The sequence below is a fragment of the Ursus arctos genome, unplaced genomic scaffold (genome assembly GCF_023065955.2).
Source record: "Ursus arctos isolate Adak ecotype North America unplaced genomic scaffold, UrsArc2.0 scaffold_16, whole genome shotgun sequence".
NCBI classification, from domain to species: Eukaryota; Metazoa; Chordata; class Mammalia; order Carnivora; family Ursidae; genus Ursus; species Ursus arctos.
In genome coordinates this window covers 2,391,302-2,417,928 of record NW_026622830.1, presented here as the reverse complement: position 1 = coordinate 2,417,928, position 26,627 = coordinate 2,391,302, and the positions used below count along the sequence as shown (strand labels likewise).

General features: G+C 55.8%; 1 protein-coding gene across 1 annotated transcript in view; it reads left to right on the top strand.

Moving 5' to 3' along the window:
- Positions 1-26,627, top strand: part of CDH4 (cadherin 4) — a 534,326-nt gene that overhangs the window by 3,349 nt on the left and 504,350 nt on the right. The window lies entirely within an intron of this gene.

Sequence of the window (26,627 nt, the reverse complement as noted above, 5' to 3'; positions counted from 1 at the left end):
CTTTTAGCTGATTTCAGAGGGATGGAGGGAGCAGACTTTGGATAAAGCCTCAGAGCTAAATTTCGGTGCTCATGACCAAAGAATCCTCATACTGCTGACTTTCTCTCCGGTTTTGTGTTTTAGGGAATCTAGGATTTTCCCTTAAGAGCTGACAGCAGCTTCTTTGGGTGGGGAGGGGGTGGGAACACACACATATCGGGAGGTGATATTTCAGATCTTCTTCCTTGGAGACGGAGCTGGTTGACTTTCCTTGTTTGTGCTTGGTTGTATGAATCGGGATTTTTACTTGCTACCAAGTCCAACTTTTCTTATTTGTTGTCAACTGCATTGACTGCTAAGGGTATGATACTATTGAATCTTTCATTGATTACCAAAAAAAAAAAAAAAAAAAAAAGAAAGAAATTGCCAGCAACTGAGCAGAAGCAGAATGGGTGTGTTGCACGAGGAGGCGTGTATTGGGAAGAGTTTTTAGGTGACGCTCTGTGAATTGCACGGTGCATGTCATTTTAGAGTTACAGAGGGTGGGCCATCTTTCAGGATGTATTAGCCTACTGAGCTTCCCTGTGTGCGCTCAGGGAAGGCCCGGAAGATTCTTCCACACTCAGTGTGCTGTACTGTGGCTCAGGCAGGGGACACGCTGCAGTACCCCTGTTTGCTTGTCTGGAAGCTGGCATCCTGGGCCTCTCTGGGTATGAAGCTACACTTGATGAGATCTTAGACTATCACTTTTACTCTGGAATATAAGAAAAAGTGCCTCTCTTTTGGTAAGGCCACGTGCCACCTACTGTGGAAGAGAATGGCAGATTCTCATACCTTTTATGTTGAAATATGGGGTTTCTAACAGATATCTGGTCTCCTTCCTGGCTGCTTTGTGGGTCCAGGCTGAACTGGCCACTCGGCTCAGTGTTGTGGGGAAGTCTTGATTGCTGGCTGAACGTTGGCCTGCCGCCTGAGCCCAGACGGTTTTCACCCAGCGTGGGATGGAGAAGGTGAACTTGGACCAGCCTACAGGCTTTGGGGATGCATGACCTATTTTCGGGGCACTTACGTCTTCCAGAGATGAGGCCCAGCCCCACCCAGGTTGAGGGGAGAATTGCAGGTGTCTCATGGGCGTTGGGACACTTCCCATCCGTGGGGCAGGCTAGAGCCCTATTGCTTCTCCTGCACCTGTGTGCTCCCCCTTCCCCCCGCTGTTCTCAGGGACAAAGATTTTTCATATCTTAGAAGTAATTTTACACATATGGAGGCAAAAGCTGACGCAGACACACACTCAAATCAGGGCAGATAAAAATTTCTCTTTTTGTGTATGCACTCTGCAAACCACAAGACCACAGTGAAGACGTGTGCATCCAAAATAAAACAAAACCACGCTATTTCTGTTATTCTGGTAGGAATCCCGTTAAATAGATAATGACTACTTATAATTGAGTTATTCCAACAGAGAGAGCTTAACCTTAATTTGACAATTGAAGCCTCACAGAGTCACCGTTTTATTGTAAGTACCCCGAAAGCCGTTAACGGCTGCTTGGTGGCCCCTTCCCTTTGCCTGCGTCAGCTTACCAGCAGCCCCAAACACCCAGATTCCAGAAGGAGCGATTTGTTACACAGTAATTAACTTATTTATGATAAATGGATGGAAGAAATGTCGTGGCATTTTGTTTTATGTCTAAATGAAAAGCATTTGCATTCTAAAAATTTCATGCTAATTAGGCTTAAAATAGTTTTCCCCAATAGGGTAGCAAATACTATGGTATTGTGAACCTTGTGAGCGCGGAGCCTCTGTGTACAGCCAGGCAGGGCGTCTGTGGGGCTGATTTGTAGCGTTCCCAGATCCCCTACGAGTTGTGTTTCTGTGCGTGCTTTTTCTGGCCAGCTTGTGAACGTAGCCACACACTGTTAGCTCTAGTGTTGTTGTCAGGCTCATTCACTACGGCCACGATCACTGGTGCGTGGTAATATCTAAAGTAGGGTGGTGAAGCCGTTTTCCTTAGGCCGAAATGGAACGTTCTGTGAGCCATAGTTTCGTGTGGGGCAGTTGCTGAGCTGCTGTCTTTTTCTCGGCTTTGTTAGTAATTAACGGTCAGCCCAGCAGCTGATGCAGTGACCTGCATTGCTCTCTTGTGGTGGGCAGAGTTCTGGAAAACCCAGACCTGCTTCGCGGCAAAACCCCCCAAGGATGAGAGGGTGATAGGCTGTATGGCAGGCACCCTGGACGCATGGGTCCTAGCTCCCCTGGGTCCTGGACAGGAGGCGGCATGTGAGTAGAAATGTCTGCTGGGGGCGGGAGGGAGTGGGGTCTGGACATTAACCTGAGGAGGTGACTCAAATAATACAGAGAAGAGAGGAGCGCTGTTTCTGAGGACTTCCTCAGAAAAGCCTTTGTGGATCACCTTAGGGCCGTTGTTTGCTCCCCCAAACACACTCAGCTTCCTCCTCGGAGAACTTCTGTTCTCTGGGTGGGCATCTCTTTTATTAAAACGATAAGGTTCACGAGGGCAGCAGCTCTGTCACTCTGCTGGACTATTTTAGATCATGGCAGAATGTGTTTCAGCTAACAGGATAAACCCCATTACCAGAATCTTAAATGAAGGGGGGTTCATTTTTCTCACATGACAATGAAGAGAGAGACGGTCGGGGGCTGGGACAGCTTGCGAGCACCATTGTCACTTGCCTGATCTTTATTCTACCATCTTTAGATTGTCAGCTCAGTTTGTTGCCTCATCATTGTAAACTAGCTGCTGTGGCTCCGGCCATTGCATTTGAGTTTGGAGCAGGATAAAGGAGGGAGTAGTGGCACCATTTGCATCCCTTCCCTGTATCAGGAAAGCAAGCACTTTCTCAAGATGCTTACAGTTCTCCTTGGCTAGAACTAGGTCACATGCCGCTCCCAGCAGAAAGGGGCGGGGAGGCTGGGAAGCAGAGAATTGCGTTGTCGTATTTGGGTTAGAGCTATTATGATCCACCACCTGGTAGATCCATCTCCTTGGAGCAAGTAAGATTCTGTTTTAGGAAGGAAGGAGGGAGGAATGGATACCGAGGAGACAAGCATGGGTGTCTGCCCTTTAAGGCTTCCGCTTCCAGCGCCCTCCCTGAATGCATTGTGGAATGAATGACTCATTTGCGTACCGAGGCCCAGAGAGGGAGGGATGGTGGAAGAGAGTCCATGTGCAGGTGTCCAGAGTCCGCGTATGAGAATTGGGCACACGTAATCGGCAGGGCCAGAAGCACTGTTATCTTATCTTGACAGGTATACTGAACATAGCCTCTTTGCCCATGCGGTTTGGCTTGACCCACCCCTGTGCAGACAGGTCACTCTTGCCAGGGCAGAAGGCGTCACCAGATGTGGGGCAAGAGGCTGGGCCAGTCCTGCTGCCGACCCACACCCCACATCGTGCCTAATTCGTGGTGTGGTGGCCGTGCAGCGACAGTCTCAAATAAAGTCATGAACGAGCCCGAGAACGCTGACCCTGGGACGCGCCTGGGCCTCCTCGGTTCCCTCACTGGGGAGTGGGAGCTGCTGGGGATGCTCAGATGGTGGTGCTGGTGAGAAACCAACCTCGTGCTTCGAAGTAGTAGACACTGCAGGCTGCCTGTCCCGTGTCCCTTCTCACCCTCTTCCTCACTGACGCCTCTTCTGTACAGACCCGTTTGGCATACATGGGTGCTGTTGAAGATGCTCACACGTCAGGTAGACTCTTATGCCAAGGTGGCAATATGGCCCCATTCTGGTTAGTAGGACCTAATTAGGTTATTCTGTTAGACGAGGCTTCCAGGAAAGGTGTCTTTTCTTCCTTTCTTTCCTCCTGGTAGAGAGGAACCTCTTCAGCTGGCCATGCCTTCTGCCTTTTGCCCTTACCTCTTCCTGCCTGGAAGACAGACGTGATGTCTGAGGCAGAGCAGCCATCTTGTGACTGTGAGGATGGTGGAGCAGGAACTGGATCCTAGGTGGCATGCTTGAACCACATCCAGATAACCTCTGGGCTCACTGTCCCCCTAAGAGGTGAGAAAAACAAAGCTAAAATACCACAGTTGAGTTTTTTGTCCTTTGTAGCCCAGGCAGTCCCGGATTAGGGAAGCCAGCACTGTGCACAGCAGCAAGTACCTGTCCTTCCCTCTGGACGTTTGGAACACATTTCATCCTCTGACTTGAGCCCAGGTTTGGGGGGTGGGGAGGCCCTTCTACCCATCCTTTGTTCCTTGGGCCTTGGCCTTATTCTTGCTTTATTGGCCTCTGCTCCCCGTGGACTAGAATCCACATCCAGCACCCTGGATCGCAGAGAGCACACAGTGGGCACTCAGTAAGTATTTGCCGAGCAGATGAATTGAACAGTCAACGACATTAGCGTCTGGGCCAGGATGTGGATGAATCATTAAACGTATGAAGCCAGGCTGCCTGTCTGTGCCACCCATCAGGGAATGTGCAGTCTCCGCTGGATCTCGTAGCTGTCGTCCTCCGGGAAGCCAGGAAAACAGGTGTTGGGACTTTGTGCGCAGTGTTGACTAGCTCCGGGGAACCTCAGTCTGCACGAGAGGTGGAGGTGAGGGGCGGCTGCGCAGGACTGCGTCCTGACCTGTGGGCTCCACTAGCCTCACACTAGCACGTTCCTTGCTCTGAAAGCTGGAGGAATGCTCCTCTTGGAGCACCGAGACCTCCACGGCCTCTTTTGGCAGCTGCCTCAGGGGTCCCCGAGAAGGAGCATCCAGAACCCACCACGTAGACCTCGCTGGAGACGGTGATGCCCCACTGGCTGTCTTTGGGGCCAGCCTTGCCTTTTCAGTGTCACTTTGAGTTCTCAGCAGCCTTTCCCCCGCTAACTTTGCCTGGTGGCAGAGGTAGGAGGATGAGAGAGGGGAGTTTACATCCACAGACAGTGGCTTCAGTCAGAGGCAGGGTCAGCCTGGGAAGGCACAGCTGCCAGTGTCGTCCCCGAGCCAGAGCTCAGGCCCGGAGGGTCCCGGCGGCCAGGAGGCAAACCGCCATGGCCTTGCACTCTGCAGCCGCGTGGCCCGTGTGGCCCGAGGGGTGCTGGTGGCAGCTGCACACTAGGTCCCTAAGGCATGCCTCAGGAGCCCCCCAGCCCCGTATCTTCCAGCTTCTGGCCTGTGTGTGCATAATCACTGTCTCCAGCTAAAAACCCTCGCTGGAGAAAGCTCACGCCGCAGTTAGACATGAGGACGACAGACTCCTCCCTGCCCCGGCTGGAAGATGAAGACGTCTGCATTTCAGAACCACACGTTTTCATGGCATCTCAAGATGCGGGAATGCGAGGCCTTGTGATTGTCCTTTAGGAGCCCTGGGTTCTGGCCACACGGCACGCCAGCCCTCCGCAGACACCCCCCGTGGGATCCTCTCGAAAGCTTTGCCAGGGTAAAACTGGTCCTGGTTTAGGGGTCAGAGGCCGATTGATCGGTGAGGGAAGTTGAGAGAGTGGTCAGAGTGCGTGGATTTGCTCTGCTCTCCCTGTGTGTCCAGCCCCGTGCTCGGAGCTCATTTATATCTCCCGCGTACCGTGAGCAGAGATGGTTTCCGAGCGCTGAGATCACATGTACACACTGCCCCAGATGTTCAGGGCACCATCATAAAATTAGCAGTTATCAAGCATTCGGATGTGCTAATTGTTTCTCGTCTTGGACATTTGCAACACACAGAGGCCCAGTGGGTCAAGAGGTGCTCGATGGCCATCAGTGATGCGTGAGGGCTCGTCTGAAGTGGGTCCAAACTCCGTGGACACCTTGGGTTTGCGGAACTGGCCCTGAGATCACAAGAGCCGGGATTCTGTAATGCCAACAGGAGTTTTCAATTCTGGGCATGAAGCACACAGCCCAGAGTGGGTGCTCTCTCGGCTCTCAGGATCTGCCAGTGCTGGGGGAAGCCGAGAGTGTCCCTGGTGAGGACGCCTGTGGTCTGGAAGCTGGGACATGGATGATACGAGCACCGGGGACAGAAAGGAGGCCTCCAGTCATGGACCACAAGAGGAGCCAGCGACTGCCTGGAGGACGCTCCTGGAGCCCTCTCACAGTGGGACATGCGTGAGCCATGTGTGTGCCCTCCATCTGCCCCGGGTCTGGGAGCCTCCTGTGGTAGGTTTCCAGGCCTGCCCCCTCGCTCCCTGCCCCACTCCCTCCCTCTCTGCATCTTTGAAGCATACTGAAGTAGATGCCATAACTAATCGCGAACACGGGAATGAGCAGGCATTCGTCTTTCCAAAGAATGTGCTGATTATTCTGACTTTATGAAGAGCAAGTGTGGCTTTGAGTGAATTTCGCCACGAAAAAATACTGTACTGTGAGTTCCTGTGCATCGAAGGTGGTGAAGCTCCCTGCCCCCCACCCCCCGTGTGTTCTTGCGAACCCCCTCCTGGCACGTGCTCCTTGCTTTCAGTCCTCGGAGGGGGCTGTGGCATGTTGCAGGCTGGTCTGGTAAAATCCTTTGCTTTGGTCAGAAGGCTCAGAATTTGGGTGACTTTTTGCCCTGGCTCTCGGCTGCCCTCTCCTGGTGTTTCAGGCTGGCTCCCTGACTCTCCTGCTTCAACAAAAGAGAACACAACAAAGCAAACCTACTTTATTATCTTTGGCCAGTGTGTTCTTTCTTCCAAAGCCCATTTCCCTCTCGACCTCCATCACAGCAAGCTGGTGTGTGTCAAGGACTCCCAGGCACTAATACACCTGCCCCCTGGACGCCTTCAAGATGCCTGCGGGCTCGGGGCATTTGCAGGTCATACCCCAGCCCCGTGAGTTCTGGGCGGAGCTCTCCGTGACTGCACATCCCCTGCCCGCCTTTCCAGGGAGTTGTTGACTTGGGTCAGGGGTCATGTTAGTTTCCTAGGCTAGTCCAGCGGCCCATGTAGTTAGTGGCTTGAAAGACACAAAAGTATCTTCTTGCTGATCTGGACACCAGAAATCCAGCATGGGCGGGTCCTCCAGGCTGCCGTCAAGCCGTGGGCAGGGCTGATTCCTCCTGGGGGCCCCAGGGCAGAGTCCGTGTCCTTGCCTGCTCTGCTTCACAGGGCACCATGCTTTCCTTGGCTCTCGGCCAGCGCTCCATTCCCACGGCCACACCAGTGCTTCCGCCTGTGCCCCCTACCTCGTGCTCGCATCGCCACCTCTGACCCTGCTGCCTCCCCCTTCCACTTACGAGGACCCTCGTGATGGCACGGGGCTCACTGCGATGACCCGGCCGTCCTTAATCTCCGGGTCCTTGCCTTGGTCACTTGCGCAGAGGCCTGTGTGCATGGTAGGGGCCACTCGCAGGCATCCTGGGACCTCCCTCAAGCCTGTGTTTCCGGCCCCCATGCCCTGAGGCCGTGCTGTGGCTCGTGCACCTTGCTGTGTTCTTCATTCAGTTCCTGGGGGTCCTCAGCAGTTCACATGGACACCCCCCTTCACTGTGGGGGAAACAGGCTCAGAGTGATTGAGGAACCGGGCGCGATTCGGGGTCAGGAAATGCCAGTGCTCAGATGCCCCGTGCCACTCATCCAGTCCCGCCTCATTCCCGGAGCCCCCCCCCCCCCCCCCCCATGTCCTGAGTCTGCAGTGGGGACTCTGGCCGGCAGCTTCTCTGTGACTCCTGAGATGCGATTTGCCCCTTGAGAGCCTGCAGGGTGAACGAAGGCTGTAGAGCCCACAGCAGCTCGCCATCTGGCGGCTTCGAACGCTGCCTTGTTTGGCTTCACTGTTTTCTTGCTGACAGTGTGCGGGGATTTAGGAAGGATTAAGGTAAGCCTTCAGAGGCAGATAAATATCCGTGGGCACAAGAGTGCCTCCCCCTGCCTCGTTTACGGGAGGATGGTCCTCGGGGAGGATGGGAGCATCCCTGCCCAGGGCTGTGGCACCGGGAGAAGCCACAGGTGCGGAGGGAGTCCTTCTTGGCCTGGAACGGGTGCATTTTCCGTTTGGCATCCGGTTTCATTAAGTTCCAGGCCCCCCGGGGGGGGGGGTGCAGACCCATGTCTGTCTGGGAAGGATCCCTTTCGCTGTCTTTGAACAGGAGGGAGGAGGGCGACTCACCTCTGGGTCTTCCCTTTGGAGTGTGTGCCCACGTCTGTCCACCCGACTTGGAAAATGTTGGATTTTTGTCTTGTGTTGGTTTTGCTGCCAAATCTAAGTGTGAGCACTGTTGACATTGATCTGCCTCGAAACCTGAGGGAGAGCCCTCAGGGGACGTGTTTGCTCAGCCCGCGGTCCCAGGCACCTGCTGCCTGCAAGGCTGAGGGAGAAGTGCGGCGTCACCGGCGTTCTTGGGACGAGGTCCCGGCTGGGCGGCCCTCCTTTCTGCGGGCGTCAGTGTCCTTATCGGGAGAGCAGAGGCATAGCACGTCCAAGTGGGGGTGGGGAGCTGCCTGCCTGCGGGACACTTGTGAGACCGGGCAGGCCCCTGGGTCCCTCCCCAGACCTACCGTAGGGGTCGAATGGTGGGCCTCAAAAGATCCACCTACCTGGAGCCTGTGACCGGAGCTTTGTTGGGAGAAGGGGTCTTGCAGGCATAACTAAGTAAGGCTATTGAGATGAGATTATCCTGGATGATCCAGGTGGACCTTAAATCCAAGGACAGGTGTCCTGAGAAGGGACAGAAGAGACACAGACACAGGGGAGAAGCCACGGGAAGGGAGGCAGAGGGAGGGAGGCAGCCACTACCTCAGGGCGGCTGGAGACACCAGAAGCTGGAGGAGGCAGGAAGGACCCTGCCTGGAGCCTCCCGGGGGCAGCACAGCCCTGCCCCCAGCTTGACTTGAGGCTCCGGCTTCTAGAGCATCAAGAGAATAAGTTCTTGTTATTTTCAGCCACCGAGTTTGCAGTCGTTGTGGCAGGTGCCCCGGGACACCCAGACACCCAGTGCATCAGAAATCCTGGGGCTGTGCCCTGGGATGCTGCCTGATTGATCGGCCTCCCCGGGGCTGGTGCTCCTTCAAGCCTGAGGACCTCAGGTCCAGCGGGATTTTAGCCTCAGAATCGCAGGGTCAGCGTCCCTCGTGAGAAACCGCGTTATTCCTGAGGGTGTGTGCCGGGTGGTAGCCGGCATCTGAGCACGCAGCTCGGGCGGGCGGCTGACACGATGCTCTGAGTGTCCACGAGGCCCCTCACGGCAGAAATCCAGTCTTCTATCTTCGAAAGCGTGACACGGAACAGTGCCATCGGCACTAAAGCGTACGTGGAACGTTTGCTCTCCTCCCATTATCTTCCCTTGTCAATGCTTTCTTCACAAGCATTATAGCTCAGCTCATATCGCGTGGCTACACTGTAAATATTTGGTGAATCTAAAGGTCTGCGTTTGGGCTTGGCTCACAGAACCGCTGCCCCTAGAGGAGGACAGGCTCGCTCCCCCTGCTGCCCAGACGTGGAGGCGCGGGAAGGCGCGGGGCGGGAAGGCGCGGGGCGCTCCGGTACGGAAGCATTTATAGAACGTGCCTCTTCTCTCCCCAAAACTGCTTTGCCGTGCAAATGCAAAAAGGCATTATTTCTGGCTCCGCGTGTCAAGTTTCTTGTGTTTTGAGCGGCTGCGTTTTTGCTGCCTGGCTGCTCAGCTCCTCCGAAAGCAGAGGTTAGCAGCTGCTCCACTGTTCCCAGGGCCCATCCCTGTGGCCGTCACTCCTTTACCGCTGTGTTGGGGGCCGCCTCACGTATCCCTGGGGACCGGCGCTACCCTGTGGATGTGCAGTTGCGGGGAGCCCCGGGTACCCCGTGGGGAGTCAGCTGCTGCTGCGTCCCACAGCCCTGCCGTCCTCACTCTTCTGGCGTCTGGATGGGCAACCCCGTCCCTGCCAGAGAAGGACTGTTGCAGTAGGACTCGGGATGTCTCGGGTCCCCAAGCACTGCTCCAGCTGGACCCTCGGGCTGCGTTTTCCGTTCCCCACGAGTGCCTCTGGCAGCAGGGGCCGAGCGGAAAGGGCCGTCGTTGGAACTGCCAGGTAAGCTGTTTCTTTGCTCGGTCCTGAGGCTCAGGCTTGTTTGCACCCCGTGGGGATTTCAAGGAGAAAGACACCTTTTTCCTTTGTTTCTTTTTTTTCTTCAATGTGATACTGACAGAGGGGAGCCTTGGCTGGCTCGTCGGAGGGCACACCTGTGGGCGTTTGGTTAATGAACGCCGGGAATTAGGATGAGCCGCACGTGCAGCCACCTTTGGCGAGCACGGGAAGCCCACGGGGAGCCCACGGGAAGCCCCGTGCTGGTCCCGGCGGCCGGCCCTAATCCAGGAGTCGGTAGGACCCTCGCTGCCGTCTGTTGATTGAGGCTCTTCTGTGCTGGCCACTGCGCTGCGTGCCTCACCGGTGCCGCCCGGACGGACCTGCCCAACCACCCTGTGAGGTAGGCGCGTTGCTCACCCCCTTTACCCGGCAGGGGTGCTGATGCGTGACGCGTTGCGGCCCCTTGTTCACGCTCCTGCATGGTGCTGGAGGAGCCTGGGTTTACACGGCGGCCTGTCGCCTGAGGCCATGCCCCTGCCCTGTGCACCACAGCCTCGGATGTTCCCGGTGGACACGGGGCACCCTGAGGTCCAGGCCCGAGCAGCCTCCAGGGGTCCAGACCCAGGGCACAGTCATAAAGCTGTGCGACAGCTGGTGCATGTCCTGCGTGACCTTCTGTGGCAGCCTGGTAGGAGGAGGTGAGGGCTCTGATTGCAGGGGTGGGTCTGGAGGGCCAGCAGACGATGCACATGAGGTAGTACCCGGCCTGTTGAACGATGAATGCCGGGTCCGTGGCCGCTGCTGCTCAGCTAAGTGGAGCCCGGGGCTGCAGCATCTCTGCTTTCCGGAGGCTTTGGGGAAGGGAGGCCCACATCCAGGCCCCAGCTGGGAGCAGACTCTCAGGGAAAACGCTGCATCCCTGATGTATGACCGGGACACCCGTGGCCGCGGGCACCTCTCTTTTCCACGCGGCCCCAGTTGTTGGTGGCTGAGCTCAGCCGCTCTTGAGAGTCTGTTCCCGAGATGCGGGAGCCGGCCCTGGATGCAGTCACTTTTCTGTTAGATGGCAGTCCATTCGATAGGTTTTATGGTTGTGTTTGGGAACTTTCCCCTTCTTGGCCTTTCCTTTCTTTTGTGTGACCAGAGACATTTTGGCAAAAGGCGTGTTTTTAAAATTGAATAAATAAATTATGGAATGGCTTTAAAGCTCCATAGGCTCGTGGAGGGCACAGATGAACCTAAGTTATTCGCTAGGGGTATTTATTAATAGGGCTCTGGTATGCCTGGATTATGTCGTGGTATATTTAATGCTGGGGCGGGGAAACACCAGGGGGGTCGGAAGCTGGCCAAGCAAGGTGTCCGTGCTGCAGGGCCTCCCCTCTGTAAAGCTGGGCGATTGTTTCTTAAACTACCTCACTCTTCCCCACCTTTCCGCAGTACAAAGAAGGGATCATTCCGCTTGTCTCCTCTAGTCCTTAATATTTTAAAGATAAAAACAGATTACCAGGAAGGGCTGAAGGTGATGAGATTGTGATCAAAAGTCTGTAAAATTATAGAATCTGTGTCTTCTTGAGAACAGGGAGGCTCTGCGTTGCTTTTTTTTTTCCCCCTTAAAGGAGCTGGACAGCTTAAGGATTGATCTGCAGAGAACTGTAAGATATAGTTCCGTGTGGGGAAAAAAATACATGCTTGAAAGGTTAATGGCTGGTAAACGTCAATTTTCTACAATCCTGGCTAATAAAAATACCTTATAAGACATAAAATGTCATGCTGCCAAAATTACAGGGGCCTTTGAAATCCATTTGAAGTCTCGGATTCTTTGAAAATGACGGGGGGTGGGGGGTGCAGTGTGAGCTTCGAGTCTTTTCCTTCGTGGTTGAGTGATGGTGCCTTTGCAGGAAGGCTTGAACATCTCCAAAGAGGCGGAGTCTTCCTCCCGGGGATTTTTGGGTGAAACACTGAAGAAGTGCCCTGATTCCTAGGCCTAGACACTGCAGGTGGCTCTTGGCCTCAGTAGCTCTGTCCACCCCAATACACCTGCCCGGTGCGTGTGGGTCATTGAGGTGGCCCTGCTCCAGGGATTTGCATTCAAAACACTGTAAGCACGGTATTCCCTAAAAACCTCTGTTTTTTTTTAAACATGATGACAGCGACAGCCTTTCGTGGCAGCCCCTAAAATTAGAATGGGCTTGTCTCTGCTCTTTGGGTAGGAATTCCAGGGCACAGAGATTCTGGAACTTTCTAGTCTCCTGGGGATCACCTGGGGGCTGGAAAATAAGGGCCTCCTCGTCTTAGCCTCTCCACCTCCCCCATCTTGCTTGCTTTCCTTGGATGCGAGTTGGGGTGTGCAGACCAGATGCCTGAGCACCTAGAGAAAACCAGCGGTGCAGCCTGGAAAGGAAGTGCTCGTGGTGTGTGACTGTCCCGGGGTCCTTCGGGTCCCGTATCTTCTGCTGGATTAAATCGAGCCCCTCGACAAGGGGGCCCCTTCTTCCTAAGCGAGGAAGGCAGCCCTCATGTCCAGCCTGGCCGAATCAGCATGATGGAGGGGCCTGCAGGCTGCCTTCCTGATTTCTTTGTGAACAGGATTACTTTCCCTTTCGGGCTGGCGCGGGTCCGCGGGCTCGGCTCCAGCATCTCCTGAGGCTGCAGCCAAGAGGCTCCCGTGTCTGCGGTTGGGATTCTGGAAGTCTCCCGTGCTCACTTGATGCTGCACGGGTGCCCCTCACCTGGAGGCCTCTCACGGTGCGTGAGGCCAGAGGAACCTAAAATAGGAATTCGGTTTTCCAGCAGGGTGAGCCCAGAGAGGTCGTACCTACCCCCAGGGACGTTAGAGAAGGTGCCACTCACGGGATGGGTCTGTCCCAACGTAAGAGAATCTTTTGCCTTTTCCTAGTGGAAACATGAAAATAGAGAGTAGCTGGGGTCTCACACCAACACGGACAGGTTGGGACTCTTGGGACCCACCCAGTTGGGTTCACGTGGGCTGACTGGGGGCCGAGGGGCAGCAGCCCAAGAGCACAGGAACTTGGGAGCAGGGCGCCAGCTCATACACGGTTGTCTCCTTTCTCTTGGAATTCGGTCATGAGTGGTGTTTCCTCCCTTTACAAAAGAGGCAGCGAGAAGAGAGTTCTTTCTAAGCCAGGCCTCCGTCCTCGCGGGAGCCCTGGCGCGGTGCTCGGACTGCTGGAGACATGCCCCATTGTTGGGCTCTAAAAGGAGGATTCTGGAAGGATATCATTCTGTGACGTGCCCATCAAAGTCTCCCAGGGGCTTCCCTAGGTTGCCGCTTCAAGGAGGCACTAATTAATCACTTCCTGCAACCGCAGGGGAGGAGGGGCCGCTCCGGAGACCAGGAGGCTGCAGTCCGCCCTCTGTCTGCTCCTCCGAGCGGGCAGAAAATCACCTTGTTTCCTCGCTTTGAAAGGTGGTTATTCCATCAGGAAGCCACCCCTCCCCGCGGTTATCTAGCAATTGCCTTATTGCATTTCTCCGTTACCGGTTTTGAAATAATATTATTTCCTTCTTGCTTAAATGCCATGCGGTTTCAAACTTCTTCTTGTTGGAAATGGGACCACGGAGGATGGCCTTGTTCATTGCCGGAGTTCCCGGTCACTCTCGAAGAGGCCAGATATGACGGGAAGGCCGCGCGCCACTCCGGACGCTTGTCTGTGTCTTGCTGCGAGAGTCCCGAGTTCCGAGTGTCAAGCAGGAGCTGTGCAGGCAAATGCTTATCTCTTTATTTCTGAACATATTGTGCCGTTAATCTGCACTCTCCGTCTCCCAGTGCAACTGCTCTTCCTGAGACTGTAGCCTCTCTCCAGAAAGGTATTTGATTTTTGATGTAGGGAAAGGATTAATGCCTTTGGATTTTGATAAGGCTGGCCGTCTAGTGTGGCACAGACACGCTCATCCTGCCAGTATCGCTGACGGTTGGTTCGTTACGCGGGAGCACTGCAGAGCGGCGATACGGGGCGTGCAGAGATAATTGTAGTTTTGCTATTTAAAAAATAAGTCTAGTGCTTTACCATGTTAAAATGATAACCTGTTTAGGGAAACTCTCGGTGCCTGTCTTTTGGCACAGAAAAACCTCTTCTAGTGGCTTGATTTGGATCCTATTAATCTATTTTTATTTTCCTGAGCATAAATTAAAGCCTCATTTCTACTTGAACTCTTAAGCTAGAACGTGGGGCCAGAAGTACGTGTCTGCAGCGTCGAAATAAACCGATTTCCAGGACTCAACACCAATGATGAGCTTATGTCTTTACCTTTAAATGATCTCCGGTGCTGAGATTAGATGTACTTGGTTAAACTCGGCCTAAGTAGCTTGATCAGTGGGGATGTTCCTGATCCAGGTGCTGATCGGGTGACTTACCTGGGATTGGAGGAGAGAGGATTAGAGGCCGCGTTTGCGCCGTGCGTCAGTGTGGTCCCATATTCCTGCTGCCCCGTCTCCCCGGCAGGACAGTGGCGGGGCTGGCGTTCACAGCCGCTCGCTCACACTACTGTTTCCGTTGTGGCCATGCCTGGTGTTTGGATGGGATGGACGTCCATGGAGGCCCAGGATGGTGGTTAAGGGATGCTGGATAATGGAGACGGGGCCTGTTATTCTCACGGTGGCTCTGAGAAGGCCACAGGTTCAAAGGCTGTTGGACAGAGAAAGGCATGGGGTCCCTAGATGCCGCACTTCATTAATACACCGCGTTGTGTATTTTGCCGCTGGCGGTGAGGCCTTGCTTCAGAAATGCGTGTGGATCTTTGGATCCCCAGATACCAGCGCAGCCGCATCACTCTTTGGCCCATTAGCCACGGTCCCAGAGGGTCTGAGGCCCCCCAGGCCACGGTCCCAAGGCCCTTTTCCCTTCTTCCTCACACCACGCCCACCCCCTCTGGGGGCCAGCATCGAGCCACCTGCTGAAGCAGCTGGAACTTGCCAGCCCTTCCTTCTCTGCTCTGCTTCTTTGTTTTGGCTGCCCCCCCCCCCCAGATGCCCTTTGGTCCGTGGGAACCTTCCAGAGCCTCCTGTCTCTTCCATTTCTCCATGGAGCCCCCTTCTACTGCCTTCTCCCGTCCCTCTGCCTGAGCTAAGTGAGATTAATTACTTCCACTTCCATTGTCTCATAGCTTTATTAAAGTACGTGATGATGTGGTGTTTATTGTGTTCTCCTCCACGTCTGTCCAAACTGTGGTCATGCCGTGAGTGTGTGTGTGTGTGTGCATGTGCGCACGCAAGAGGCGTTAGAGCTAGAGAGGTGCAGGAGGACGTGTGCTGGGGAGCTGGAGAGCAAGGCCAATTCCCCAGGTCACCTACGGAGCCTCCCTCGCAGGGAGGAATCTTTGCAGGAAAAGGAGATGAGCTTTCTCCCACCTCTTGGAGGGGCGGAGGCTGGAACTGATAAGCAAGAAAATGTGAAAGCGTGATAATTAGAGAAGGGTGGGCATAAAGTGGGAAAGCCCAAGCATCTCTCATTCTGCACCTCTGCGTTAGGGCTTGCTCACCGTATTTATTAAGCCATTATCAAAGCAAAGCAAGACAAGTGGGTCTTCGTCTAATGAAATTGCCCCTCTGTGGGCTGTGTTAGCTTCAGGTGTCCAGAGCGTAATTGGATAACAGTGGTGATTATTGCAGGAGTCTTTGGGCTGGACAGCCCCTCCCTTTGTCCGCACAGCACAGCTCAGGGGGCTCCTGGTGGGGGAGGGGCAGGGCTGACTTCCCCAGCTCCGGTTCCGACGGGGAACCGCAGGGTAGGTGCCGGCCAAGCCTGATAGAGTCTTCGCATTTCAGCCCCTGGTGCCTTTCTCCGACTGGGGGCCTGGGTTACAACCCTGCTGAAAAGCACGTGGGCTGCCGTTTGGTAAACTTCACCTGCCGGGTTATTTGGCTGGTTTGGGCATCGGCAAGGCAGGCAGTTCCTCATCCAGGGGTCAGGGTGCCAAGGAGGCCCACCCATTGATCTCTGCTTTATTTTTGTAGTTATCTGACTTTTCGTGCTGCCTGCCACCACCGCGTGCCCTGTCTGCGGGTATCACTTCTCTGCCGAGGATTCGGTAGTTCTGCAGAGTTATGTTGATGTCAGAGAATGGAGCTCTGGAGACGCCTGTGTGTCTGAATGTGCAGGAGTCAAGCCGCTCGGCTGATCATGTTTTATTGATTGATCTCCTCTCCCAGCCTCGCCGAGCCGGAGGCCTCCCCAGATGAGGTGGCGATGTTTTGGTGCTGTGGGTGTTCTCATTCTAGATGTTGACCATGTTCCTCGTGCACCAAGGATGTGTTTGCTGTCACTGTCTGCAGTTACTCCGGGCGGTGGCTGCTGGGCTGGGGCGGCTTCCCGCCCGGTGCTCAGCCCTCAGGGAGACACCCGGAGCTTCCTCATGGCTCCCAGAGGACAAGCTCAGCATGCACGAGAGACAGGCGACGTGGAGGGGAGTGGGAGCGCCACGAAGCATGTTCTGTCTCCTGCAGAAGACGGAGTCCAGGCTTTGCTGGGTCTCTGATGATGGGCCTGTGGGGTCCCAGAGGCCTGCGAGGAGGGACGTTGCCCTGGGCTCTCACAGTCAGTGATCGATGCTGATTTGATGAACTTCACTTCCCAGGTGGGGGTTGGCTTCAGATCCCAGCGGCAGGGACCGTTCCTTACTGGTGGAGGTTCGAGATGGACGGTCACGGCCTCTGCCGCAGCAGAAACGGAGTGACGTACGAGAGCCGAGGGCAGAGGCCAGGGCAGGGATCTCTGTGCTGGCCCCCTGCCTCCCTCCGAGGGCCGCCCCACATTCCTTTACCTCTAGGGTGAGAAGCCACGTGGCCGTGACTGCCCTTCCCAAGAGCTGTCCCTCTAAAGTGGAGACAGCAGCCAGGAACACATCCAGGAACATTCTAGAAGGTGGACCGGGGCTGGCACAGGAGGACACGTCCTCCTGGCTGATGGCGGGCTCCTCACAGCATCTTGCTGCCTGTCGGCTCTTGCTCTCCAATGCAACCTTTGCTGAAATGCCAGAATGAGCTTCGGAGGCAGAGCTGGAGGGGGTCCCAGTGCCTTGCAGCCACCACAGGGCCCCACGCGCTCCTCACCCTGCTCACCAGACCCTCTGCAAACCGAGCACCCAGTGCTCTCCTGTTTCCTGCTTCATCCAGTGCTGTGGCCTCTGCTGGGGCCTCTTCCTCAGCCAGGTACCCTCTGGCTCTGCCCAGAGCTGGGCTGCCCTCCCTCTGCTCCCCCTGCCTCTGCTCAGAGCTGGGCTGCCCTCCCTCTGCTCCCCCTGCCTCTGCTCAGAGCTGGGCTGCCCTCCCTCTGCTCCCCCTGCCTCTGCTCAGAGCTGGGCTGCCGTCTGCCCCTCTGCTCCCCTTGCCTGTGCTGCAGGCCTGCTGTTCAGAGCGGCCGGCCGTGGGCCACTCCCTTCACTGCGACGTGGGCTCCCAGAGCACACACACCTGCTTCTTGCTGCCCCCGGTGTGGAGCAGGCTGGGCCCACAGGGACGCCCCATCAGGGCTGACCGCCGAGCAGGTGATGGGGCGTATGCTCCGCAGCCGGATCTGTGTGACTGTCGCAGGTTCCTGGACGCCCTCACGCCCTCTCGGCTGCTCGGCCCTTCATCCCTTTTCTCTGCTCCTCGCCGGGTAGTTCCCACCTCTCAGCTCGGGTGGCAAGTCTTCTCCAGAGCCCTGGCCCCACCCGCAGCTAGGACCCCTTCCCCACGCCCGGGGAGAGGGCGTCTCTGCTGTGGTGGGGCTGCCATGGGACTCAGCCTGGGCTGGTCAGTGGCCGGCTCCTCCTACTCCCCCCCCACCTGAGCACCTGCAGGGGCCAGTCACCCACAGATGGAGGGAGACAGCGGGAGTGGTCTGAGAACTGAGGGTGCCCTCACCCAAGCCCCCTGGGAACGCAGAGTGGCCTGCATGCCTAGCGCCCAAGAAACATGGACAGTGCGAACCCTGATGTGAAAATCTCTAATCTTATGACGTTCTGTGAGTCGCACACAGCAGGTCGCTGGACCAATTTCCAGGCCTCTGTGCATGATTGTGGGTTCAACTCTGTTTCAAATAACAGGGCGGCTGTGTGGAGGCCAGTGCCCAAGGGAGGCTCTGACACTGGTCTTGAAGACGGGTAATTGGAAAGAAGGGGACATCTTAGGGCCCATGGTTGCAAGGAAGAAACCGTCCTGCAGGGGTAAAGGCCAGGCCTGGGTCATAGAATAGACCTCCATGCTGATCAGTAGCCACCAGCCATGCCCTGGGCCTGTGAGGCCTTCTGGGGCTGTCCCCACCCTCCCACCAGCCGTGAGCCTTGACCGCTGGGGCTGGGTGGGCTGGGTGGCTGTTGCCTGGGGCTGGGCCTGAGAAGGGGGTGAGGGGAGAAGCCTGGTGCAGGAAGAGCAGGGCCAGGGTGCAGGTGAGCAGTGCGAGAAGGAATCTTATTTTGGTGTGGAATTGCTAGGAAGGCGGGAAAGTAGGTTCTAAATGCACTTTGCTCAACCCCAGGCTGTCAGCCCCTAAAGACCCCCAGAGCATCAGGCTGTGCGCTGCTTCCTGACCTGTGGGGCCTGCGGCACATCTGGAGGACTGTCGGGGTGCCCATGGCACACAGAGTGCTGGGGACGGGGGTCCTACAGTGACAGAGACCCCTGTCTTCTCTCCCGGCATCAAGGCCTCAGGACGGCACCAGGATGTCCTGATTCTTGCAAATCTTGATTTTTCACAGAGAAAGCAAGCTCTAGGTGTGAAGCAAAAATATAGTGACATCATTTTTCTTTTGCTGTACTTATTTATAAGCAGAGGGTTAGGCATTGATATGCGTTTCTCTGTTAAATGCATGTACTTCCCTAAGATGGAGTCCGTTAAAACAGAAAGAGGACTGACTTGGGAGGGGGACGTGGGGAGACCACAGGGCGTGGGTCCGTATGTGAAGTGTGTGCTTGCCGCCCTGCCTGGGGTTTGGAGCCCGAATGACCTTCCCAGGGATCTGACCTTGCTTCTCTCCCTCTTCCCCGAAGCGAGGGGTGAGCAGGCTGGGGTCTCCTAGCGCGGTCCTGTCTCCGTGCTCTTGATGGTAAGCACCACTGGCTGATTTTCCGTGGTGATGAAGTGTTTCCCATGCAAGTCACAAGTTTTAAAGAAAACAGGAGGGATAATGGTACCGAGGGTCTGCAGACGGGGCAGAGCCTCGGCTGGGATCCAAGACGCATGCTGTCCTCTCCCCTCAGACACGTGGCTCAGAGCTGTCCATATGCCCTGACCCAGAGTCTGTGGTGGGCAGGCTCCCCTTTGCATCCCAGGTTCCAGGCAGCGGCATGCGGACTTGTGTGCACCTGTCACCCCCTCCAGGACGGCACCATGAATCATGGCAGAGTTTCCATGCAGCCACCACCACAGCCGAAGGGGACACGTGCTTGTAACCCACGTCAGGGGACAGACCCCAAACCTGTGCGTTCATCACGGGGGCCCCAGTTGACTCTGCCAGCCTGACCGCCCACGCGATAAACATGGGAGAACACACGGCATCAGCAGATCGCGCAGGTTCTGTCCGCACTTCCGATCTATTTGAACATCTCTTTGAAAACCCGGCTGCTCTGGAGAGAGGCACTGCAGCAGGAGGGGCACTTGGTGGAGAGGCCAGTCAGGAGCAGGATGAATGAGGGAAGAAAGCGAGAATTAACCTAACACACTTTGGAGAAGATGCTTTCTTCAAAAAGTGTAGCTTTCATCTGTCCCCCTTGTATTAATGGAACAGTTTGTATTTTTAAAATGCCAAAAATACAGAGAAAATTCAGTGTAATTTTATCTCCCTCCCGTGAAGAAACCACCTTTACTCATTTGGTGTGTTGTCTGGGTGCACGTGTGCGTTTGTGCGTGTACACAGGCTTGCAGAGGGGGGATGTGTTATAGCTGCACGTGTGTGCTGTATGCATGTGATGTGTGTGTCCATGTGTCTACATGTGTGAGCACAGACACGCACACAGGTGTTTTGTGCATGGGTGTGCGTGTGTGGTGTGGACGTGGGTTTGGTCGTGTTCGTGTGTGTGTGAGGGTGTGGGCACTGTGTGCACGAGCACGTGGACGTGTGGTGTGGTTGAGTGTGTGCACACATGGATCGCCACACGCACGTGAGGCATGCATGTGGTGGGACAGGGTATTCCCAGGGCTCTGCTGCTGGAAACGATGCCGTGTCGAAAATCTTTGCCAGCCCCTCTTACGGTACCGCTCTCAGTATTTCTTCATGATGGACCATTAGGGGCAGAAGTTAGAATTTCTGGTTCATAGGTTGTGTTTGTTACACAGTCCTGGACCCACTTGTCTAAAGGATGTTTCAGAGACGTGTTGCTGATTTACGTCCTGGGGAGGCCGCTGGGGATGCGCGTGGCCCTCCGTCACGTGGCCCTCCACCTCGTGGCCCGCAGGCCCTGACGTGGCCATTCTTTTAAAACTGTTCTGGTGTGACAGCGGGGAGATGGCGTCATCGGACTGCATTTATTCAATCAGTGGAGAGGCTGGGCATTTAAAAAGGCTGTTTTTCCCTCCTCGTTTTTTCTTTTGCAAAATGGTGTGTCCGAGTTTGTGTTTCTCCTGGGGGTGAAGGGCGTGGCCGACACAAACTTAGAGATTCATTTGGGGAAAGCTGGCGCTTGTGTGTCATTTGGGGAAAGCCGCTTGTGTTTCTGTGAGCCCAGTTGCCACTGAAATCCCTCAGGGAGGTTTCGTGATCTCTTCCTTGGGTAGTTTTGGTGCATTCTTAAGAGTCTGTGCCTAAGCGCTTAGCATGTGCCAATGTGTGCGTAATATGTACCCAGCACGGAGGTGCCGGAGAGGTGATTGATGGAATCTATGTTATCCAGGGACCATTTGTTTATATTAATAAGCAAGCAAAACCATCCAAATTGGCTGAAGCCCTAACAGGGGTTCTGAAAGGCGGTGGAGCTCTCTACGGCCCGGAGCTGAGGGTTTGAACAGCCACGGGACCAGGGTGGCCCGAGTGTTCTGTAGGGGGCCTGACAATCATTATTTCAGGCTCTGTAGTCCAGATGTTGGCGGGACCCACTCGACGGCTCTCGTAGCACGAAGTAAGCCATGGACAGGTGGTAAGGAAGGGGCGGCTCTGCCAGGAAGGCTTCATCCACTGCTCCAGGCGGGGGCCGGGTTGGATGCCACACAGAGTCCCCCCTTCCTACTTCTCTGCCAGGTCCTCCTGTTTTCGCTTTCCCTTTTTTCTGGGTGAGGAGGAGAACGGCCCCTGGTAGGGAACTCATGCCCTGAATGCATCATTCTGTGGTCTTCGTAACAAACATCTGGAGCTTGGTGTTCTTAGTCCCATTTCACAGATGAGGAAGCGGAGACCAAACTGGGAGGACGCAGCCAAGGTCATGAGGAACCCATAGCAGCCCATGGAAAGTGCAGCTCAGAGCGGGGTCTGGCGTTGGGGCCAGAGGACATGGCCTGTGCCCCCGAGGCCCGAGCGGGCTGGAGGGGCAGCCGAGGACACGAGGACACGGAGCCTCCGTGAGCCCAGCCTGGCCCCTCCAGCCCCGCCAGCCCCGCCACGAGCGCTTTGTGCCGGGCAGATGATAATGACACCCATAACGGCGGCCGTAACAGTGAGAGGGAGAGGAAGTGGAACATTATTAACCGCTGATGGACAGTGTATTCAGTTTTCAATTTAATGATCTGCAACTGCAAATCTAGGGTTAAGAATGAACCAATTTCTCACTTCCTTTTTGCTCTGTTCATCCCAGATAAGGAAATGAAAGGATTACTCTACAGATGTGCAATCCAAATGTCAGTGTTCTGCCTCATTAGAGAAACGGGTGTGACTCCCCCTGAAAGCCCGCACCGTGGGGGTGATGTCGCACAGCTCACCTGCTGGCGGGGGGGCGCTCTTGGGGCGCGTGCGTCTTCACGGGGAGGTTGTCCCCCGGCTCTGGAAGCCGTTTCCTCTCCAGTGTCCTCGCCGCTTCTCTCCGCTCCGCCTTCCCAAGGCCGTGCATCATGTCCATCCCGGCCAGCAGGGTCGCGTGGGCCCAGCAGCGGGGTGGGGGCGGCCGTCTAGAGCCCGTGGAGGCCGTTTCTCGCGGCGGGTGTTGGCGCCGCTCATTCCCGCCCTCCTGGCAGGTGCTGAGATGAGGAGACGGGGGTTCAAGTTGACCAAATTGCGTGCGGCTTGGTTGTCTCCTTCATGGAAGGGTTTGCACGGAGAGCGGAGGGGGGGAAGCCGCCTGGGCTCAGTTCCACCAGGCAGCTCAGGGCGGGTGCCCTCCTCCAAAACGAGGCCTCCCTGTGCTGCAGGGGTGGGGGCTGGGGACACTGCACCCACACCCTAGTGCCACATGCTCTGCCCACGGCAGGACTTTATGAAGCCAGCTTTTTCAGCCATTCTGCACAGGACTTGTTAGAACGTTCCAGATCAAGTGGCTGAGGCCGGCGTGTTCTTTTCACATGACTTGAGATGGCGGGCGGGGGGCTGCTGGTTACAGTTCAGAAGCCAAGAGTGTTTGGTAGCTAATGCTTTTACTCAAGGAGAGAAATTATGAGCAAACACTTCTGCTCGGCAACTTTGTGAAAACAAACATATGACAGCATAAACGCTTCTTAACAGCCCTGCATATTGGTCTGGTTCACAAGACACTGAAAACTGAAAATAAAACAATGAGAAAGGATGTGTGTGCCAGCTTGCAGGGAAGGATCCCCGAATAGCTGACGGGTTCGTTTCCGCTGGTTTATGGGCAGATCTCAGAGCTGCATCTGTTACTTCTGCGGGAACTCTCAGACGTCCTCTGGCCTTGCTTCCTGGGACGCTCTGGGACTGACATATGCCCCAGAGTCATGGTCAGGTGGCCAGGTTCGGGGGATGGAAGCGTTAGCGCCTGAATAGCCACCCCGCCTGGTTTTAAACACGTCTGACGTCACACTTCTTCCCAGTGCTGCTTGAAGCATCGGGTTTGTGGTAAAACGGTCATTCCAGATGGGGTGCCGAACCCCCACCTGGGCCGTGGACGTGGGGCCCCGCTCCCCACTCCGTGGCCCTGATGCTGAATTCCCTCCGCAAGTCTGCTTTCTCAGAGTCACAGCGGCCTCAGTGTCCAGAAGTGAGAGGCATGTGTGCTCATGTGCCCATGCCCATGACCTTGCCGTGCACCTGGTGGCAGGTGGTCATCACTCAGCCCACGGGAGCTCTTCTTGAAAATGAAGACAATGACGGGCACTGATGGCACGGTGAGCCCTGAGCCCTGTTCCTTTTCCACCACGGCGTGACGTCACAGGGATGCCCAGGACACTCCTGCCCCCTTTTGGGGCATCCAGCGAGTGTCAGAGCTGGGAGTCTGGTGGACATCGCGGGCTTGATTCCCAGGCTGCTGGAGAAGCTGCCCTGCCTGCACGTCCTCCCCAGCAGCTGCTGGAACCGTGCGTCGGGGACCTGGCCTGCCTCTGCGCCTGCAGGTCCGTGTCCTTGTGGCCCGGGGCTGGATCCCCGGCGGGTGAGGCTTGTTGGGTAAACCCCCGTCGTAGCAGCCCACAAGGGAAGCGTGACCGCCATGCGGGCTCTGGTTTCCGGGGCTGCTCACAAGGATGGTCCAGAAGCAGAGATGCCGAGGCCCAGGTGCCCAGGTAGACAGGTGACCTGGCGCCGAGCCACGTCTGTCGGGAAACGCATACATGTTTGCTCCTCGGCTATGGTGGAACTCTGTTCCGGAGCCACAGGTTTTCAGTGACATTGAGTTTCACGGGATGAGAGAAAATCGCAGCCAATAGGATTTGGGAGGGCAGTGATCAGCCTTTAAAAAAAATCTATTTATCCAAATCCATTTGTTGAAAAAAGCCTCGGGCATATTTTCATTCTCATGATTTTGTTTTTCCCAAATAGAATGCATTCCTCAGTGGAGTTCTGTGTTACACGTTCCCAGAACAATCCCCTCACATGGAATGGCCAGAGTACCTGGCTGATGCATGAAAATGGGATTTTCCGATCTTTGGTTCAAGCCCCCAAAGTTGAACTGTGTAACGTGTTTTAGTGGAAAATAGCGCATTTGTCCGTCTTGACTGACAGCCTCGTTCTCTTGCCCACGAGCGTCTGAGGTTGCGGCCGTGCACTGTGGGGTCACCAGGCTGACCTGCAGGCAGTTAGGCAGGGCTCACGGGGCCAGGGCTGGGGGAGGCGGGCCAGCGGGGGCTGGCTCGCTGATCACATCCTGGGCCCAGCGCGGCAGCAGTGAGCCCCTGCCAAGGGGGCGGACGCTGAGCGGCTGCTAATTAATGATCCGGCTTGTCCAGCAGGCCCCTGCTGCCCGCGGCAGGGCCGGCGGGCGGAGCTATGGTTGCCATGGGCCCGGGCGGCAGGGAGAGGTGACACTGTTGTAGGAAGCACGGCTCGGAGGCGGCGGTGGCCGCGGCAGACCGAGCTGCAGATGAAGGCGCCAGAGCCTGGAGCACGCCCGCCCGGCGCTGACCGTCCGGGGGCCGCCCGGCATGGGAGGCTCGGGGGCCCAGCAACACCAGTATAAGCAGCTTTGGCTGTTATCTGTGTCGGAGGTTCAAGGGTATTCATTGTCTTCAGGCGGTAATAAAATCGCCAGTGTTCTGAGGCGAGGGTCATAGACTCGGGCTTCTTGCAAGTAAACTGGGGCTTAAAAGGAAAATGGCTTATCCAGATCATATTAAGAGAGGACAAAAACATTTAAAAAGCCAGGAACTCATTCTTTCTCTCCAGCGGTTGTAACGGAAAAGTGGTTTATGGAACACGCTCCCTTGGAGAGGGTGGGGGTTGTGTTTGCTCCTGGGCCAAATGGAGAATTCACAGATGCTCTAGCGTGCAGTGTTGGGGTGATTGGGGGGAGGGAGAAGGAGGGGTGGCTCCCTGTGTCCTGCCCTGCTTGGCCACCCAGTCCAGTCCTGGCAGTGGCTGGTCCTAGTGGTGGCCTGAGCGTACTGAGCAGTGAGCATGCCAAGGGCCGCCTTCTCCTTGCCCCTGCACAGCTCAGGGCGCTGCGGCTGGGGACTCCACTCCAGGGGGTGACTCTGGCTGTGCGCTCCATCCCCTGCAGGACAGGCTGGTTCTGAGCCTCTTTGCCTACTTTTCTGCCCATGCACTCCCACAGTACAGGGCACAGGAGTCTCACCAGCTAACAGCGCTTTGGGGTGCTGGGGGGGGGGGCGGGGGGGCCTGGAGAGGAACCAGTGTGTTCCCTGCCTTTGCCTTCAACAGACAGCTGAGGCCTGCTTGGTGATGTCCCATGAAATAGGAAGTGACGCTAGAATGTCCCTGTAGCCAGCAGGGCCCCACATGGCCCTGTTCTTTCCACAGCCTGCTTGGCCCATCTTTCTATGTGCTCCTTGGGGCATCACTGCCCTTATTCCCATTAGCTGTCTGCTGCACCCCTTTTGTGAGTGGGTGAGGTGGTTTGGAGAGGCTGCAGAACTTTCCCAAAGTCCCCCAGCCCAGGGAGGGAAAAACCCTACTTTGGGGGTGGACCACATGTACACACCCTAGATGCTCTCTACTCCCTGGACCACTGCACATGGAAGGACGTTTCAGGTTAAGTCAGGTGGAAGGATGAGTGGATGAAATGAATGGATGGTAGGTGGGTGGGTGGATGGATGGGTATATGAAATGTATGGTAGATAGATAGATTGAGGAGAGAAGGGTGGGGAGGTGGAGGGATGGGGGGATGGATGGATAGATAGGGGTAGGGGGATGGGTGGATGATGCATGGCTAGATGGGTAGATGGATGGGTGGATAGATAGGGACATAGATGGGTAGACAGATGAACGGACGGATAGATGGATGGGTAGATGGGGGATAGATGGATGGATGGAGGTAGGGGGATGGGTGGATGATGGATGGGGAGGTGGGGGGATGGATAGATGGAGAAAGGATGGGTGAGGAGGTGGGGGGATGGTTAGAGGGAAGGAGGGCAGAATGGATGAATTTGAGTTTCTTCATAATGGTTAGTACTCAGCAGATTTTTCTGGAGCTGCTGGGAGTGACAGGCTGGGGCACCGAATTACGTGAGCAGGACTAGAAAGCCCACTGGAGTTTCAGTTGGGGCATCTTTCTGTCTTTTCACACAGCGTATACGATGGGGTTTCTCGTGAGGGTCTTTCTCTTTCAAAACTCATGGAAAAGCACTGGCCTCGTATCGTAAAGAATGTCCTGTGTTGTGTACAGAATAACTCCGTGGATGGAGGTCTTGCTCACCGTGAAGCATCACTCACAGGGTGATTTTCGGTGGTCAGGTCGGGGCATTGAGCAGGTGCACGTCATCCCACCGACAGGCCAGCCCCCTGAGGGCAGGGGTTGGTCTGGCTTGGGTCACTGGCGTTCCCAGTGCCAAGGTCAGTGCCTGGTGCAGGGCAGACACCCGAGCCTCTTCACTCCCCGTGGAGGCCAGATTCCGGAAGCCCTTCGGCACGTTTTCCGTTTATTCTTTCTTGCGAGTGGTAGAGACATGAGTGCGCGACAGACCCTTTACCGGGGCTTCCCCATTGTTTCCGCATGTTCCTTTAATCTAGTAGGTACGCGCCCTGGGCTGAACTTTCCGGAGTCTGTGGGGAGACTGGAGAATGTGTTGCCGTGCTGTGGTTTGAATGACAATCGGGAGGTGCTTCTCGTGGCTGCGCAGGCTCTTGGCCGTGGTAGAGTGCTCCGCATCCTGCTGGGTTTTGGGGTGTCGGGCCAGCTGTAGGGGCACATTATCCCGCCTCAGAGACGCCTGTGCAGGAGTCCCAGCAAGGCTCTGGCTC